The sequence below is a fragment of the Cryptomeria japonica genome, chromosome 7 (assembly GCF_030272615.1).
Source record: "Cryptomeria japonica chromosome 7, Sugi_1.0, whole genome shotgun sequence".
Lineage (NCBI taxonomy): Eukaryota > Viridiplantae > Streptophyta > Pinopsida > Cupressales > Cupressaceae > Cryptomeria > Cryptomeria japonica.
The window spans coordinates 187,252,948-187,272,696 of NC_081411.1; positions in this window are offsets into that span (position 1 = coordinate 187,252,948).

The following is a 19,749-nucleotide window of genomic DNA, read 5'->3' on the forward strand; positions in this document are numbered from 1 at the left end:
ATAGATGGGAGCCTTTCACTTCTGCACCTTGTCAACTTTATCGATGGACATAGTTACCGACAACCACCTTGATGACACCCTGTCATCAACCTTCAACAAAATCCATCTTCAATCCAGTTGCACTCTCTATCTACAACTGCTCAACCTTTCCTTCTTCATTAATAGACCAATTCACCTATCAACTGGTTTGTTAAACTAAAAAACATATCCTTCCTTCTTTTTATTAGCAACTCATCATGTCTACCCGGGTGATGCAATGCATATCTTTGATCTCATGCACCTAAGGAAACTAAGTTTTCACTGGTTGATTCGGTGTGAGCCTTCAAACACCTGCCTTTAACTCTTCTATGTTACTATTTACTAAGTTGTCATTAGTTTTATGTCCAAAGTCATTCTATATACTCTAGTCGGCTATTCCTACCAAAATATTAAGTTGGTAAGCACAGAGCAGTCAGTTATAGAAGAAAGGAGTCACAAAGTTTAGTATACACCGAGCTGTCTACCGAGTAACGTTCTATGACTATCGAGCAACAAAGATGGTATACCGAGTTCATACACACCAAGTAAAATGTGTTACCAGATTCATTGAACCTAGACACATATGGGAAACGTGTTACAAAGATCGAGGAACAAGAAACCGTTAACACATTGGAAATTGCACTTTAAGATTTTGTATGATTTTGAGAACATCTATCCAATGAAACAATTTTGTATGGTTATTCATTTAATGAATCATGTTTGTAAGATCGAAGCATGAACAAGATCATCATTACAAGAGATCTATTTATACAACATGAATTAAGGATCAATCATGTGTGTGAAGCAAGACATATGTGAAAAGCAAAATCATGGGAAAGCACTGAGTCTTATGACTGTTACGATTGACAGAGATACACAGAGGTCACCGAGAAGGATTTCAGAGAACAGTCAAGGAACAAAGTAAATAGAAAGGTTTACCGAGTAAATTTATGGGTTACCGAGGTATGCTATAAGCAAGGTAATTTCATTTTGAGCACATAGAATCTGCTATAACATTTCAGATGTGAAGTTGCAGATATTTTGTAAGATTTTGATTGTAATATTTTGAGTTGTAAGAGAAACCTTTAACAGGGTAAAAGACTCTAACAAAGTCTATAAATTGTAAAGCCTTTAACCAGATGCATCATTTTAGAATAAGTGTTGTAAAATCCTTTAGCAAGGTAGATCTAAAGATCTTGATACTCCTAACAGGGTAAGCTATCAGAAATAGCTAAACATGTAGCTCTAACTGAGCAACCTTTATTATTGCAGTAGTGAAGTTGTGGGTGTCATCCCCATCACAGTTTTTCTCTCTAACCAAGAGTTTCTGCATAACCAAAATATATGTGTTATGGAGTGAATCATGTATGATTGTTATTTATTTGTTTTAGCATTATATTATGTTACAACAGTTTTTGGTTTATGCTTAATAGTAAAGTTATTGTTGAAGAAAAAATTTGAAGTACTTATTCACCCCTCCCCTCTCAGTACATTAGTTTTCCACATTGGGCCTAACAATTGGTATCAGAGCTTTAATCTTGGAAAAGGGTTTAACTACCTAAAGAGAAAGATCTTATCAATAGAAGGCTACAAACAATCTCGGAGAATTGTGAATCTTCAAAATGAATTAGATCATCCTAATCAAGTGATTACAGACATGTAGAAACAAATGCAAAGATCACTGAAAGTTAGAAGAAGATTGTCTGATGATTTGTAGGACTCTCAAGAGCTGGTGGAACAAATTGAGACATCATCTAAGAACAATATATCTAAAGAAACTGAAGAAATGATTGGAGCATTCAAAGAAAAGAACAAAGCACCGACTGATCATCTAAAAGCAATGAAAAGAGAACATGAACATTTCAGCACACAGATGACTGAAAATCTTGATGCATTAAGGACAGCTGAGGTTAACATAAGAGATCTAGAAAGAGAAAAATAACAGCTTGAAGCATTAGTATCTGAAAAGAATCATGAAATCACAAGGATGACTCGAATTCAAAGCAATCTGTTTGATCAATTGGGCTATTCACATCATGAAGCAAATCTAAAGGAAAATGAGAATCAAGCATTGAGACTTGAACTATCAAGATTGACAGATGAACTTGAAGCAGAAAAGAAGTCAAAAGAAACACTAAAGAAAAGTTATGAAGCATCAAGGATGTTGGATGAGCAACTAACTACAAGAAGACCCAACAAACATGCAGGACTCGGTTACAAAGGAAAAGACTCTACCGAGAAGGCAATCCACACTACTGAGAGAGGAGAATAGTCAAAACAAGCTGGAAACAAGAAGAACATCAAAGGAAAGAAGCCTATTTGCAACTACTATGGAAAACAAGGACATACTGCCAACTTGTGCCAAATCAGAAAAGGTAAGCAACTGAATGTCACTAGGTCTAATGGTTATTGTAACAATTGCAATAAGTATGGTCATACATCTAATCAATGTAGGACTAAGTTGGTTAACAATTATCAGAAGGCAAAATTCAAAGGGTTTTGTAAAAACTACAATAGATATGGACATAGTACTAAGAAGTGTTGGTTTAAGCAGAAGAACTATATGTGGTCTGCACACCGAGCAAATACTAGAGGCTACCGAACTTACACAGAACCTAACCGACATTATACTGTAGTACCATGGGATTATAATACAAGGATATGGTGTGAATGGTGTGGAAGGTATGGACATATAAGTGCCAACTATTTTATAAGGTTTGGAATGAACAACTGAAGATCATGGAGAAATCCTGGTATGGCATGTTTTCATTGTCACAAGGTTGGACACTTGGCTAGAGATTGCAGAGATCAACCTAGAGAAGATATTGAAGAAATAAAAAGAAAATTCCAGATGATTTGGAAAAAGAAGGAAATTATGTCAAATAAAGAAAGCACCTTACCTACCGAGTTAGGTGCATCTATTCCAAATTAACTGGTAAAGGTATGAAGGGACTGCATTCTCTCAAGGTTAAATCTTAAACAGTTCCTATTTTATCATGTACTTAATTCAAAATCTGCATAGCTAAGATGCATTAGCAAGTTTGAAATTTTATCAAGTCTTTTAAAGCACTAGTCAAGCCAGTAAATGCAGGAAGCCTGTCAAGTCGGTAAATGCAAGAAGTCTGGCTACTTGGTAAAAGATCGGTTTAGTGGAACCGAGTGCATTTAATGTTTTCTGACCTAACTGCACGAAGCCCAATAAGTTAATATGTGTACTTAAAGCTTCTGCATGGTTATTTTACACTTACCAAGTTTTTAGAAAGCAGAGCAAAGCGATTCAAAGGTGATCAAATCTCTTCCGAAGCGAAATTCAAGGTATTTATATCAATCTCAATGCATTGTCAAGCAAGTTAACCGATCATATCAGCTGTGAATATCTATTTTATATTTACTAAGTGGAAAGCGTCTATTGGTTAAAAGTTTTCAAACCCTAAGGCTCTTTCGTTAGTGATTATCCAAAGTTCAAAATGGTGCCTAAGATTCAGAAACCTGTTGTTGTTGAGAACATTGAGAAGCCCTCACTGAAATACTCACTACCTTCCAAAGTAGCATCTGAACCGGATGATAACACTGCATTTTCACTCATTCCGAATAGGGTTTTATTAGTTGAGGATGTCAGATTCTTCACTAAGTGTTGTGTTGAGGAACTAGGTCACACAAAGATCAAGGACACATATGATGAATTGTGTACCAATGGAAAACTGGATAGCAAGTTTGAACATAGTAAAATCAAGGGATTGACTGAAGCCCTAACCTACCCGTGAGTCTTCAAACCCCAATAGGTTAAATTTGTTTTGAGCAGAGTTCATGATGACTTTATGTGGTTAGAGGAGCAACCATTCAAGATCACCAAGATAATCATCCACTTGATCACTGGTTACCCTATTTTTGACCATGCCCGAGCTCAGAAAATGATTTCACAGAAAGAATTGATCACTTTAACCAGAGTTGAATCTGATTGCAAAGGTTTGAAACTAAACAATGTCACAGATGTAGAGCTGAAGTTTGCAATTAGAGTCATAGGTTATTGTTTCTTTCAATCGACAAGGGAAAATAGTGTACCCTGTGCTGTTGTTGACTTAGCCTATAAAATTATGAAGAAAGGTATGAAGATTGATCTATGCGAAGTGTTGTTGAAAAATCCGTTTGAAAATCTCAACACCATAAGGAAGCCAAAGAAGAACAACTCGACAAACACATTGAAGTTTGGATCACTTTTGGTATGCATGTTTTTCTATTTTGAGAAATTCTTTCCATCAGTCGGTAATGTAGTTTGGGAGCTACACTGACCAATAACCCATCAAATCAATGACTTCGTCAAACAGCTAGGTGATAAATTCAATGAGATTATGAATGATTATTTTAGCAAGTTTCAGGAAAAGATGCATAACAGGTACAAGATACCACCCCAGTTAGTTGAGAAATACAAGGATAGTATATGTTTTGAAGTGGATACCGACTACTGCTATGTCAATGCGGTAGAACCGAGAACTGGTATATGTTTTGAAATAGATGCTTTTCTTGCACTGCCAAGGCATGCTATCGAGATCAAATACAGTACATATGAAGAAGTTAAAGAAAAAGTCAAAATGAGCATTGTAGTACCAAAGGCTACTAGGAAAGCAACAAAAATGATCAAAGCATTAACGGAGAAATTGGAGAAGGTTCTTCCTCCACTACTGTCAAGAGCATTCAAGTCATTCCCGAGGAGGAATCTGAAGCCCAAGAAGCAGCCATTACTTTGAGCATCGAGTTGCCAAAAGGGAAAATTTTGAAAAGGAAGAAACAAGATACATCACAAGTATCACCGACTCCTCCAGTAAAATGCCCAAACACTAGATCATCTGCAGTGTCACCGAGCAAGAAACAAAAAAATGTTGTAGTTCCAAAGGTAACAAAAACTTATAAGAAGTCTACTCGAAGACTCATTTTGAATAAAGAGTCAAGTGAGACCGAATCTGAAGACGAAAATAAAAATCAGATTGTCAAAAGCAAAAAGGAAGATGTACATAGTGTTGATAATTTTTGTGCCAATTTGAAACAATATGGTGGATTTGGAGCATTTAGGTATGTCAAATATGACTCTCAGACAGAAGAAGAAAAGAGGCAAATAGAAGAGTCAGTTGTATGCACACTTCTTAAATTCTGATTGGTCCCATTGCAAGTAACTAATTCTCTTCCAAAATCATTGTACTTACACATTGATAACAGGTGGAAATATGCTATGGACTCGGAAAAGAAGATTAGAGAAAGAAGTCTGGTGCATCTCTTTCCAGACATGTCGGTAGATGAGATAAGTGAACATCTGAAAAACTACCACAAAAACTTCCTGGTCAAGCAAAGAGCCTTGAAACTGATGAATGGCCTTTACCTTGAAGTAGAGAAAGAGACAAAAGAAAAATGGCAAGAAATTTTTCGAATCAAGAGTACTGATGAGCAAGGTGAAGTTGAAATAGTAGATATCACTGAGAAAGATCCCCCTGAAACTATGCAACCTGATGAGGATGTCATGGATATCGAGGAACAGGAACAGGAAATGATAAAAGGGAATGCTTATGCCAAACTAGTATCAAGTGAGTCAGTTTTGGAACAAGTCAAGTCCTATCCTCCGGTAAGTCAACATGTTTCAATCGAGACACCTTAGGATACTAAACAAGGAAAAGAGGGTCACAAGTCTACAAAAGGAGAAGCTACTTCTCAAGCCACTAGGGAACAGACTTCTCAAGCCAATTCAAGTACTGACAATGTTACAACTGAGACCCCGAGCAAGGATTTACCGAAGGCTACATCTGAGGCTAAAGAAATTGACAAAAGTGTTGCCTCTACCAAGAAACCTACCAAGGGTGCACAAGCCTCCCAAGCCATTGTATTAGTTCAACCAGTGAAAGCCTCCTCCTCTAAAGAAAAGAAAATGAAAAAGAATAGTTTCAAGTTAGATTTGTCAAAACCAATTGTGTTGCCGAATGTAGACATATCCAAATTAAAAGGGCAAGCACTTATTGAATTCGGTGAACTATGCAAAGCCAAAGCCGAACAAGAAAAACAAATGGCTATTCAAAAGAAAAACAAAGTACTTCAGAAGGTCAAAGCACTCTTAACAGAAATGCTACCTGAAGCTACAGTAACAAAAGATGCAGCCATCCATATTCAACTGGATGAACTCCTCACTAAAATAGAAGCATTTGGAGTAGACACATCTGAATGCTTGAGCAAATTGAAGGACAAAGAGCTCACTGCAAAAATGATTGAAGAGGTGCAGAAAGCCATTGCTATCGATAAAGTAAAACTTGTCAAATTTATTGCTGAGTTGTCCCCTCAACTCAAACACATTCTTTCTTTATTTCAAAAACTCTGTACATTCTCTTTATTCATTAAAGATATCAAGAATAAAATAGAAGTGATTGAGAAAGAGATCACTGATCTCTCCCATAAATTGACCACTGAGCCAAATTCTATTCAGAATTTCTATACCAAGTTACAAACGCTCATGGCTCAACAATTGGAACTTAGGAATGAAGAGCACAAAATAAGGATGGACATTATGACTCTTCAAACCTTATTTATTCCACACTTGTCCTCCGTCCAAGAATAGATCAACAAGGCTACCTCCTTATCCACTCAGCCAGAGGGAAGCACTTTAGATGTTCTGATTTCACTATTAGCTGATATTACAACTTAGAATTCACTCATGGATAATGTCAAGGATGCCCTCTCTGCTACTCTCATCGATGCAAGAACAAAGTATAAATCCATTTTTTGACCAGTTGCCTACACTGAATGGTAACTAGTTTTGATGTTTGTCAAAAAGGGGGAGTACAGTGTATACACGAGGAGTATATCGAGAAGATCAGCATATTCGAGTATACAGATAATTTTGACAGGGGGAGCAGTGAACCGAGAAGTGAATACAAAATATTGATCACAATGCATGCATAATCAGAGTTATGTACAATATATTGATAAGGGGAGTATATCTGAGTATACTATTTTATTGACAATTGTATATATTGTCAGTATAGTCAAATTTAGTAACTATATAGATTTTTTTTTGAGTTATGACTTTGAAAGAAGTTTTGTCAAACATTTCAAAACTAATGTCAAAAGGGGAGATTGTTACTATTTACTAAGTTGTCATTAGTTTTATGTCCAAAGTCATTCTATATACTCTAGTCGGTTATTACTACCGAAATATTAAGTCGGTAAGCACAGAGCAGTCGATTATAGAAGAAAGGAGTCACAAAGTTTAGTATACACCAAGCTGTCTACCAAGTAATGTTCTATGACTACCAAGCACCAAAGATGGTATATCTAGTTCATACACACTGAGTAAAACATGTTACCTGATTCATTGAACCTAGACACATATGGGAAATGTGTTACAAAGATCGAGGAACAAGAAACCGTTAACAAGGTAAAAGATTCTAACAAAGTCTATAAATTGTAAAGCCTTTAACCAGGTGCAACATTTAGAATAAGTGTTGTAAAATCCTTTAGCAAGGTAGATCTAAAGATCTTGATACTCCTAACAGGGTAAGCTATTAGAAATAGCTAAACATGTAGCTCTAACCAAGCAACCTTTATTATTGCAGTAGTGAAGTTGTGGGTGTCATCCCCACCGTAGTTTTTCTCTCTAACCAAGAGTTTTTGTGTAACCAAAATATATGTGTTATGGAGTGAATCATGTATGATTGTTATTTATTTATTTTAGCATTATATTATGTTACAACAATTTTTGGTTTATGCTTAACAGTAAAGTTATTGTTGAAGAAAAGATTTGAAGTACTGATTCACCCCTCCCCTCTTAGTACATTAGCTTTCCATATTGGGCCTAACATTCTGTCCTATCTCAGAGAACTATGATGCATTCCATGCATAATAGGAGATAAGCTCCATTTTCTAGTGGGAGTGGATCCTTGTCATCTTCATGCGGTATTGCACTAGCATGGCTTCCCTGTTTGAGCATGCATATCTTCAAACAGGCACATATGATCCGGTTGGGCACATTCACTGTTAGTCATCTCTTCATATGGTGACTACATCTTTATCCCGTGGGAGTCCTATTGTTTCACATCCACACAGCATACCGGTGGCCTACACATACTTCACCTCTGGTGTTGATGTGATTTTTGTAACATTCTGCCTCTTCATCACAATGAACAACCCAATATTTTTCTCTTTTTGTTGGTTGGCAACAATGCACTGCCAACATGTCACTTACGAGTCTGTAGTCCTTATGTCTTCAACACAAGTTAACACTACACTAACTTCTGTATCAGTGACTTGCTAGGCTAGGTGACATCAAAGACATCACATCTGGTATGTATCAATGACAGTACTGCACATACATCTCCCATAGCGGTTGCCATCCTATAATGGTTGACATCAATGAAACACAATGCCAACAAGCAACATTTGGAAGACATGAACAAGTATAAGGAGAAGGTAGATGAGAAGTGATGGTATGATGAAATCATAAGTATTCGGTAGAATACTAAGAGGGGGGGGGGTGAAATAGTAAAAAGAAAAACTGATACAAACTTTCCCAAACTCAAACTCAATCACACAAAGTAAACTTATCAATGAAATAACACTCTCTCATAAGAATACCGATTCACTATTACAACAACTTAACAGTAAACAATATTTAACTTGTAAACATCCAAATGCTTTATCATATGTTAACATACTTCATTTCTCAATGCTTCCAGTTATCATGCCTTATAAGAATAATTAAGTAGTTAATCAAATCAACCATCAGATCACAACCACAAAAACATTCACCACATGACACAATTATTTTTGACGTGGAAACCCAAATAGGTAAAAACCACGGTGAGATGGGACTCACAAGATAATATCTGAACTCTTCCGATGTTCGCCCTGTTAGGAGCCAAGCCTGTTAAATCTTTTACAAAAGTCTTGTTAAGAACTGATCCTTTTGGGAATCACCCGATTAAGGGATTGACTACAAATGCCTTGTTAGAAGCAAATACCCTGTAAGGAGTAACCTCCATAGAGGATTTAAAAATCCAATCTAATGGACCACTTTGTTAGAGGATTTAATAAGTAACCAAACTTGTTAGAGCTTACCCAGTTAGGGGATTTTAATTCTACTGTAATTGTTAGAAAACAACAGGAGTTTGCTTGATCTGTCTGAATAGCACTACAATTTCTTGATCATATCCATTTAAGCTTCTATCTGCCTTTACTCAAACTGCAAACTCATTATCCTGTTTGGCAACCACACACTCAACTGATTTCTGCCAACTCTTGCCAACACTAAACAAAACAACTTCATCGACCTTAAAAACAAATCAATTAGGTTGGTAACACAACAAAAATCTAATTATCCCATCGAGATTACAAACAAGTCGGTACAAGTATGACCGTTGGATTTCATAGCAATCTCTACACATCAATCAAGAAAACCTCAACCACTCCTTGATTACCGCTTCATCGAGCTCAGTAACTCATCACGCACTTTGCATTAGATGCAATACACTTTGCTCATTCCCTAGACAAACAAACGTGCCAAAACAATTGAACTTGTCTTCATATAATGACAGGTTACGTGTCACCATCATTACCGCTCAACATCAGATCATAAACCAACATAACCAATTCAACAACCTTAATCGGTTAGGGTTTTAACAAAAACAACTGGTATGGTTTACTGGTTACATTACATAGAAGGGTTTAACCTTTTACACCGGTTACCAGTTTAACTCACAAAATTACATACCAGTTTACAATATCCTTCACAAAGTTATTCTTCCTACCGGTTACAAGACAATATCAACAATATCATTACCAGTTAATTGACATCAATGATAATATAACATATCATTAATACAATCTTCATGCAAATGCCAACAACATCCCCCTTTGGCATTGATGGCAATACAAATATCAACACCATTGCTTACTGCTATGATTGTGAATAGGAATCCTAGTTTATATTACCAATTATTTACATGCTCTCTCTATCTTCAGTTTGTCATTGGTTTTCCTTCTCATAATCACATAATTATTCTCCCCCATTGACAATAATTCCAAATTGAAAGTAAAACATGTAATGCCAAATTTTCACTATGCATCAACAACATATGACAACTTGATGCTCCCCCTATGGAATACATCCACTTCTATACCAATCCTTGTAAAATTATGCAAGTGATTCAGGGACTGATGCAGTCAACATCATGCTCAACTAACCTCATGAAGAGGGACAACCCCTAACTGACTTCTAAGATATTCAAAAGTAGTCTTAGGTAGAGGTTTGGTAAAAATATCTGCAAGCTGCTCCTTGGTAGAAACATGCTCTAAGATAACATCTTTACTCTGAACTTTTTCCCTCAAGAAATGATACTTCAATTCAATGTGCTTAGTTCGTGCGTGCAAAACAAGATTCTTGGAAATATTTATGGCACTTTTATTATCACATAAAATATTTATAGTTTCTGAAATCTTCATCTTAAAACTATCCAAAATGTGCCTCATCCAAATAGCATGTGTGCAATTCATATAAGTTGCAACATACTCAGCTTCATCAGTAGATTGTGAAGTACAACTCTAATTTTTACTACATGAAAAAATCCTTCCTCCAAGAAAAAAATCTCCACCGGTTGTGCTTTTCCGATCATCAATATTTCTTGCCTAATTAGCATCTGTGTATACCTTTTGTAGACACCTAAAATTGTCATGTCTAATTAAATAAATATTTTATTTATTTAATTACTTTAGCCTAAGTCTTCTATTAATTAAATAAATCTTTATTTATTTAATTAATTCATTTATCCTCTTCTAGCCTTATTTCTCATTTAAATAAATACATTTATTTATTTAAACTATCCTTTTTTCTAAATTAAATAAATATCTTATTTATTTAATTGATCCCACTTCTATTAATTAAATGAATCTTTATTTATTTAATTAATTCATTAGCTTTTTCTACCCATGACACATGTCATTCATCTCTTATTTCATACACTACCTACCCTCTTATTATTTTATTATTTTCTTTACCTACCCTCTAATCATAGCCGGCCTCCTTTTACACCTCTCAATCTTATCCCTCCATTTCATATAGTGTCTTCTATATAAGAGGATACTTCCTTCATTATCAACCCCCCGTTGACTACTTGACTACACTACGCTTTTGAACACATGCGATCCTACTTGCAACCACATTTCATTCTTTGTTGAGCTCTTGTGCACATAAAATCTGAGAGCAAATATATCAAGCAAGATCAATGGAGATAGGAAGAATGGAGATCCCAAACCCTATTGGACATGTGATGGTATAATCTTTGTGATTTCATTTGATTTGCATTGTCTTAGGTAATCTTCATATGTTATGGTGGATCTTTGTTGTTGTTAGGCTAGGGTTTTGTGGTTGAATTCATTTGGTCTTTCAATATTGTTGTATCCATTTTCACCATAAACATTTTGGCACGCCCGGTGGGACTCTTGTCCCTTTTGCATTTAACATCCTTGTTGCAGATTTTGTGTTTTGAAGTTGCAAATCTGACATTTTTCGACAGCATTTTGATATTTTCATGTCTGTGTACTTTCTGATCGCATTTTTGGCTTTCTGTCGTGTCTGTGCACTTCTAAATCATGTTTGTGGCTTTCTGCCACATTTGTGACATTTGGAACCGCGTCTGCGTCTGCGACACTATTTCATCTTTTTTTTTGCAGATTCTGAAAAATGCGTATGTGATCTCCAGTTGCATCTGTGGGGTTTGTAGGCGCATCTGCATCCAGAAGCCACGTCTGCGTTACGGAGTCATGTCTGTGTCTCACAGAAGCGCGTCTGTGTCTCAAAGCCGCGTTTGTGTATTTTACCCGCATTTGTGCACACTGATTTCACTTTTAGGTTTTTTTTTTGTTTTTTTTTCATTGATTCAATTTTAATCATTTGGTTTTTCAGATCTAGTTTATTTTGAGCTAACATCTTTAGATCTAGCTAACAAAATTGGTGCATCTTGTCTTTAAAGAAAAATCGTTTTGTCAAAGGCCCCTATTTTCACAAAGTCTTTTGGATCTAAAATTTACCTGACTTGTGTGCTTGCAAGAAGGGTGATTATTTCAAACAATCCAAACTACTAATAAATCTTTGTTGCAGGTCCTTGGCAAGGGTTTTTGGATTCTTATTGTGTGTCTTGTTTTCATAGACTAGCAAACACTTCAATTGGTGAACTAAAATTGAATCATTGTCTTTTGTGTCTTGAGCAATAGGCTCTTTTTGTTTAATCTTTAGAGGGCCTGTCTTCCCATGTGGTCATTAGGACTACTAGTGAGAAGAGAACAACCCAAGTGGTAGCGAGGAAAACCCACCTCTTCCGAACCACTATAAACAACCGTATTCATGGTGAAAACTATGGATAATGTGTGTTGATTAGTTCATACCGACACTATGTCTCCCCATAAACCCGTTTGATCAAATTTATTTGATCAGTTGTAGGGTGTAAGCCCTACTGGCTGGGAGCCTTCTGTATTTATAGAGCTGAAAGTGCTGCATGTATGGCCACATGGGTGCATGCCCTTACTAGCACCTTTTTGTTTTAGAAGCCAAAGTCTTTCTAGTTGTTGGGGTAGGAGGTCGGACCTCTGGTAGCGGCCCACACACATACGGTTCTTAGTAGAGATACAAAGTTCGCCACGGGGAGTTTTCATGGGGACTGATGCTTGGCTGACCTGAGAAGTGAGTGCCAAGGGTGGAGCCAGTGAGGTCAAGCATCTAAGTATCCGCTCTGAATAGCATAGCCTCGGGGGTAAAACCTCATGTGGGATCAACAACTATTGTCTTGGCCAGCCATAAGAATTGTGCTTGACTTATTTTGAACAATCAAACATTCAAGACCAAACATCAAAACATTGTGTCTTCAAGTGTATGCAAAACAATTTTTCATCAGACATCACACTTTCTTTGAGTCTAGACACTTGCAAACATTGAGTCCTCATCAACACTGTGTCCTCTTGTCACGAAAATCAGTCAAATAGTCAGATTTGGTCACAACAAAACAACTTTATAGATTAGAAAAAATTGCACAAATTTTGCAGAAACGCATCTGTGTCTGACATAATAGCGTCTGTGTCATATAACCGCATCTGTGAAGGGAAGAAATGCGTCTATGTTCTCAGAATCAACATTACATTGACAAAATCTCAGACACGCGTCTGTGTTAAACAAAACCACGTATGTGTCAGGAAATCGCATCTATGCAGTATATAGGCGCATTTGTGTTCAGAGTTGAAAAACTTTTACAATCCAGCAAACAAACACAGTCAGTTTCAGAATTCTTGAGCTTCCTAGGTTATTTCTCCATGTTTTCATCTAGCATTCAACCTATCTTTGGGTCTCACATAGTCCAGCATAGCTTTACACCTTACATTACATTCACGTTTGTCTAAACTTCAGTCAAAAGGTCACTTGCTTGCCCTCATCATACTTTGTCAACATACTACATAGAACAACAGTTTGCTAAGTGGTCCCTCATCAAGGTCTATCACCTTTGGGTCTCATTTGGTCTTACTTAGAGTCAAGGTCAACTTACCTCATCAAGAGAAATTATCCTCTCTTTGGAAGTCACACCTACTCTACTACATACATACTTGGTCTTATACTTTGGACATTGCAAGTACACCTCAAATTCATTTACATTCCATCCAACTCTTGGTCTTCCATACTCTTTCCATTTTCATCTAGTCTCACACATCTTGGTCAATACCTAGTTCATGGTTGAAACCCGTTCCCAAAAATCTAGGAGAGAAACTAAAGAGGCTCAAGAGTCCGCAAACATGAGTTCTTATGAGTATGACAATGATATCTTTTTCAATTCTGATCATACTACATTACCTGACATGGATGCTTATAGAAATGTTCCAAATGTTGAGCACATGGATAGTACAAACAACAATGATACACACAATGATAATATGGACAACTTTTCTTTACATTCAGCAGAAGTGGAAGACACCATTATGGATCCCCGTTTCAATCGATTGGTTGAGAATAATGAGGAGAGATAGACAATATTTCTTACAAGTGATGGCACAAAGTGGAGCCAAGATCCCTCATGATTTTGACATGTCTCAAATAATGGAAAATCGACCTTTGCAACAACCTCACCTCAACATGGATCAAAGGAGGCCTAATAGTGGAGGCAATAGAGGACCACACATTGTGCCTGAATCACCATCATCTTTGTTTCAAAAACCTGAGATCCCACATACACATGGTCAAGCATATGATACTCACCTTCGCAGACCATTATGGAAGTCTTATGCAGAAAAATATGTTCAATCACATACCAATGCTAAGGATCAACCACCAAAGCAATTGGATATTCAAAGGCATGCTCAAAATTTGGACACAAGGAAACCCCACGTCAAATTTGGGGGCAACACACTAGAACAAACTCATGACATACTGGTGGAGTATGGTATACATGGACAACACAGATATTCCATTCCTCACCATGACTCTATACCAAGTGGTCCATATACACAACATCATTATAGACCTCTGCCATATGAACATGTATATGATCAATATCATACATATATGGATCATGCTCCTCCTCCACCCAGTGGTTTAGGCATGGGGTATGGTCCAAGAAGTCGGTCTCCACCTAAGAACAATTTGGAACAACAAATCAAGGATTTACAAAAGAAAATAGAGGACATAAATACACCGAAGCCAACATACACAATTAGAGACATATGTCCCTATCCATTTGACAAAAGCATTCCAATGCCTCCATTTCCTACACACTTTGTGACACCTTAGTTTGATAAGTACAGAGGAAAAGGGGATCCTAAGGCACACATAAGACAATTTTTCACAACTTGCATTGAGGTAGCTTCAGAAGAGACATATTTGATGAGATTATTCCCACAAAGCTTAGGAGATCAAGCTATGGAATGGTTCTCCCAACTTCCACCTGGAATTAAGTCATGGGGTGACTTAGCTGAGGCATTTATCCAACATTTCTCATACAACATAGAGACAAACATATCAATCACCACTTTGTGCAACACCAAGCAAAGGGATGGAGAATCTTTTTCATCATTTTTACAAAGATGGAGGAATCTAGCCAACAGATGCTCTTGTGAAATTCCACAAAAACAAATGGTAGAAATGTTCACCCAGAATGTTAACAAGGACATTGGTTATGACCTAAGAAAAGTTTGTTTGTCCACCTTCAAGGGTGTCATTGAAAAAGGATTAGCAATAGAGAAGGTCCTAATTGAACAAGGAGTCATTAAGATATTCAAGGAAAACAAAGATGAATATAAAGGAAAAGATAAACCAAGATTTTGGAACAAAAACAAGAACACAGTCAATGATGGTGTTGTTGATGCCAATACAGTATGACCCAAAATCATTTTTTCTGGATCAACTTCTATAAACAATCAAGTGAATACTCAAATAACTTCAAAGTCATGAAGGAAGTACACCCCATTGGGAGAACCACTTGAGTCAGTTTTCAAGAAGCTAGTGGTGAACAAAGTAATCACTATTCTAGATTTTTCTCCATATGAACCAAAGGTTAAACCAAATTGGTGGAATGATGATGAATATTGTGAATTTCATAAGAGAAAAGGACATAAAATAAGAAATTTCCATCGACTGAAGAACATGATACAAGATCTTATTGATAGAGGTGACATTGAGATTGAAGGACATTCCTCCAATCAAGAACAGGAGATGTTTAAGGAACCATTCCCAAAGCATGATAAGGGAAAAGCTAAAGCCATAGATTATCAAACCAACTATACCAGAGCATCCTATAACTATGATTCAACTATCAATCACATCTCGATGGACAATTATGTCTCTACCATTATCATCAAGGACAAAACGCCCGAGAATTCTACCCAAAGACCCAAGATTGTCCTAAAAGGCATTGGATCTTCTTCCGAACCTACCTCTAAATGTAATGTTACAACTCATTGAGGTAAATTCACTTTGCAAGGTGCTCCAGCTAAAAACACCGCTTCCTCATCAACCAAGCCTAAGTACGATCTTGTAGAATAGTTAGGGAAGACACCCGCGCTCATCTCCATCCTTGAGCTTTTACGCATATCTCTTGCACATAAAGCCATTCTTGACAAAATCTTGAGAGACACTCTTGTCCCTACTGATCTGAACGTGGACCAGTTTCAAGCCATGGTGGGATACCTTTCCATTCCACACTCCCTTACATTCATAGAAGCTGATGAAACCTCCGTAAGTCAGCCACATAATGCAACTTTACACATTGAGGCCTTCATACACAAACATCGAATAAAACGAGTCCTGATAGATGGAGGAGCGGGTCTAAACATTTGTACTTTGAGCACTATTAAACAATTGGGATATTCTGATAAAGTTGTGAATGCTACAAACAAAATTACCATCAAGGCATATGATGATGAAGAGCATTCATCCAAAGGGACAGTCATTTTACCTCTCAGAGTTGGGCCAGTTACAAAGGATGTGGTTTGTCAAGTCCTAGACCTGGATCTCACATACAACATATTGCTAGGACACCCATGGATTCATGAGATGAGTGCAGTCCCATCTACATATATTGATGTATCAAGTTTCCACACAATGGAGTTGAAGTGACCGTCAAAGCGGATCCAAATCCATTCATATATTGCAACAATCTGCGACCTCGATCAGAAATAACAATACCAGTCAATCGAGAGGCTATTCCATCTTTATCATATGTGGATCCAGAATCCTTGAAAGCTTCTACATCAAAACAACCAGAGCACAAAGAAAAGTTCAAGATTAAAGACATGGGATGTGGTGAGTATATCTTTCATGTTGATCAACTCCCACTATCTCCTAAGGTATTCAACCAACATGAACAACCTACAATCAATTTGCAATGTCAAGGAATTGGGTGTGAACCACCTAGTGTTGTGGCTACTAAGTCTGAATGCAAATCTCCTCTAGTGGTGCAAGCAGCTCTTGATATCAATAGTTCTAAGAGTGGTTCCAACAAAGAATCTATTGAGCATATCGCCAGTCCTCTTGAGAAATCATATAGCCTTACCATTTCATCCACTCATTCCATTTCGCCTCCATTCCTAGACTTGGATCAAGAAGAATTAAAAAATCCCTTACTCATTGGAGATGGAAAATCAAGCTATGAACAAAAAAATCTAAAAGTCAATAATAAAGAAAAGGCCTTCAGTCCAAATCAAAATCAAAAGCTATTGGACTCTACAAAAATCAAAGTCAAGGATAAAAATCGTATGAAGAAAAAAGAGAAAGAGTTGATCTCCCCTATAACCAAAATAACTAGGGGCAAAAGTTCTAAAATTTCAAGTGAAAAAGCATACTTGTTGATCCTAAGTCTTCATCATGCTATCCTACTTTCACTTCTTTTCACAATCATAAACCTTCATAAGTCATCCACTTGTTTCACACATCCTTTCCCTTCTGGTGATACATCATGGACCTTTAATGGAGCTTCCTCGAAGGACTTTGTTGTCAAGGATGCCCAAACTTCTTTAGGTGACACGCATATGGGCCTATGTAGTCCACACACTAGTAATTCTATCTCAGTTCCTTTATCAAGGAAGATAGCCACTCGAGATACACATCATTCAGTCAAGGAACAATGCAGTTACAATCATAAGATAAAGCCTCTCACACTTGAGGTGGGTGACTTAGTTCTCAAAGAAAATCCTAAAAATCAGCAAGACAGAGAGAAGAAGGGCAAGTTTGAACCAAATTGTCTTGGTCCTTACATCATTACAACAGTCTATGGATCGGGTGCATATCAGCTCTCAACCACAGAGGGTGAACCTTTGGAGGATCCTATCAACAACATGCACCTTTACAAGTTTTACACATAGCTCTTCAGAGTATCATAATTCAAAATACAAAAAAATCAAAAAAATTCAAAAATTCAAAAAGACAAAAATATCATAAAAATAAAAAATCGTTACTTGGTGAAAACTTGGCAAACAGGTGCCTTGTGACACAAAAAAAATAAAAAAAATTGAAAAAACAGAAAAAAATTTCGTCCAATGGTGAAAACCACTTTGGTGGCACCTTGGGCAAGTACCATGGTGAAAACTGGGTCACCAGCGCCATGCATAGAGACATTTCTCCTCCCTCCTTTAGGATTCCATTTCCTTCTTCACTTTGCACACTCACAACCTATCCATTCATAATAAACTTACCCATTCCCATCATGGCTTGTTATTGATCTGCCCAAGATTGGTTCACCATTAATAATAAACATTCCTTTTCATCCCTTTTCATCCATAATAAATCAGATCCTATCTATGGCTAAGGAAAATCCTACGTCTAGTGAGGGGTGTGGAACTGAGAGCATCACATGTTTCGAGGATTACAGTTTCTTCCAGTTTTCTTCAGTCTATCTGTGCATAATCTGCAATAAAGCAACATTTGCATTGCCAATCCGCAATAAAGTTTCATCTTCTTCGCAATAAAGTATTAGTTTCATGGATTCAGTCAGTTTCAGATGAGACACAACAGCAACAATGGACTTCAACAAATCAAATTTTTCAACAGACTCAGGCAACATTATGGTTCAGTGCTATCTATCCTTTTTGTGAAAGTAAACATTGTGACCACAATCAAATAAACTTATACAAGTGACAAGAGACACTAAACCTTGAGGACTACAATGGATGTTGGTGTTGATTTTTGGTGTTATTTTGATTTTATCTTTTGGTGACATGTCTTTTAGCTTTTCTAGGATGTCTCTGACTAGAGACTCCATCTCTAGGATGTCTTTGACTAGAAAGGCGAGGATGGGGTATCGTCACCTATTTTTCTTTGTTGTCTGTGGATTGTCTCTTAGTAATGCTATGACTTGTCCAAGGATATGAGGCCACTGAGAGTCTAGTTTGAACTGGGGCATTCCTTGTTTGTGACTATCTTATCTCTATGCAAAAATGTACAATGACTTTCTGGGTCGAACATATGCCTCGATTATCATAACCTACTTGCCATAATAAAGCTCAATGATGATAATGCACAAGAAGCTCTTTCACTTTCATATCTTCTATCTTCCATCCCCCTTTCTTGATTGCCCTCCATCATCCTTCTTGAGTCCGTGTAGCTTGCTATCACACGACTGAGTATAATGACACACCAAAAACATTTGCATTTCATGTAGTTTTCACCTGCATTACTACATATTAAGCATTTCATACATACATATAGATATCACAATTGCATCACATCCTACACACAACTCATGTTAGTACATTTTACATTCTCATCATGTAAATAGTCATTTGCATTATCATATTCATTTGCATTTCATACATTCACATATGCATAACATATAAAACATAAAAGAACAAAAATATTGCATTTCATTATGTACATATTTGCATCCATATCATAACCATCACATAGAAACATACATCATGAAACATCTCATCACATAGGTACACATGCATATAGCTACCACAAAAATGAATCATCTCATATATATATAAAGTATCATGATACAATGATGTCAAAATCATATGGCTACAATCACCCGTAGGTGTCTACATCATCATACAAAAATGGTACAATACTGATACATACGGATCCCTCTACGGCTATGATGAACTTCCTCCCTCGGAGCCACCTGGCCTCGATAGAATTTGAGCCCTAGAAGGACCTGCCCCAAGATCATCCCTCCTTTCCCCCCTATTTGGTGGTGGTGGAGGACCCATAACCCCACCGCTAGACACCTG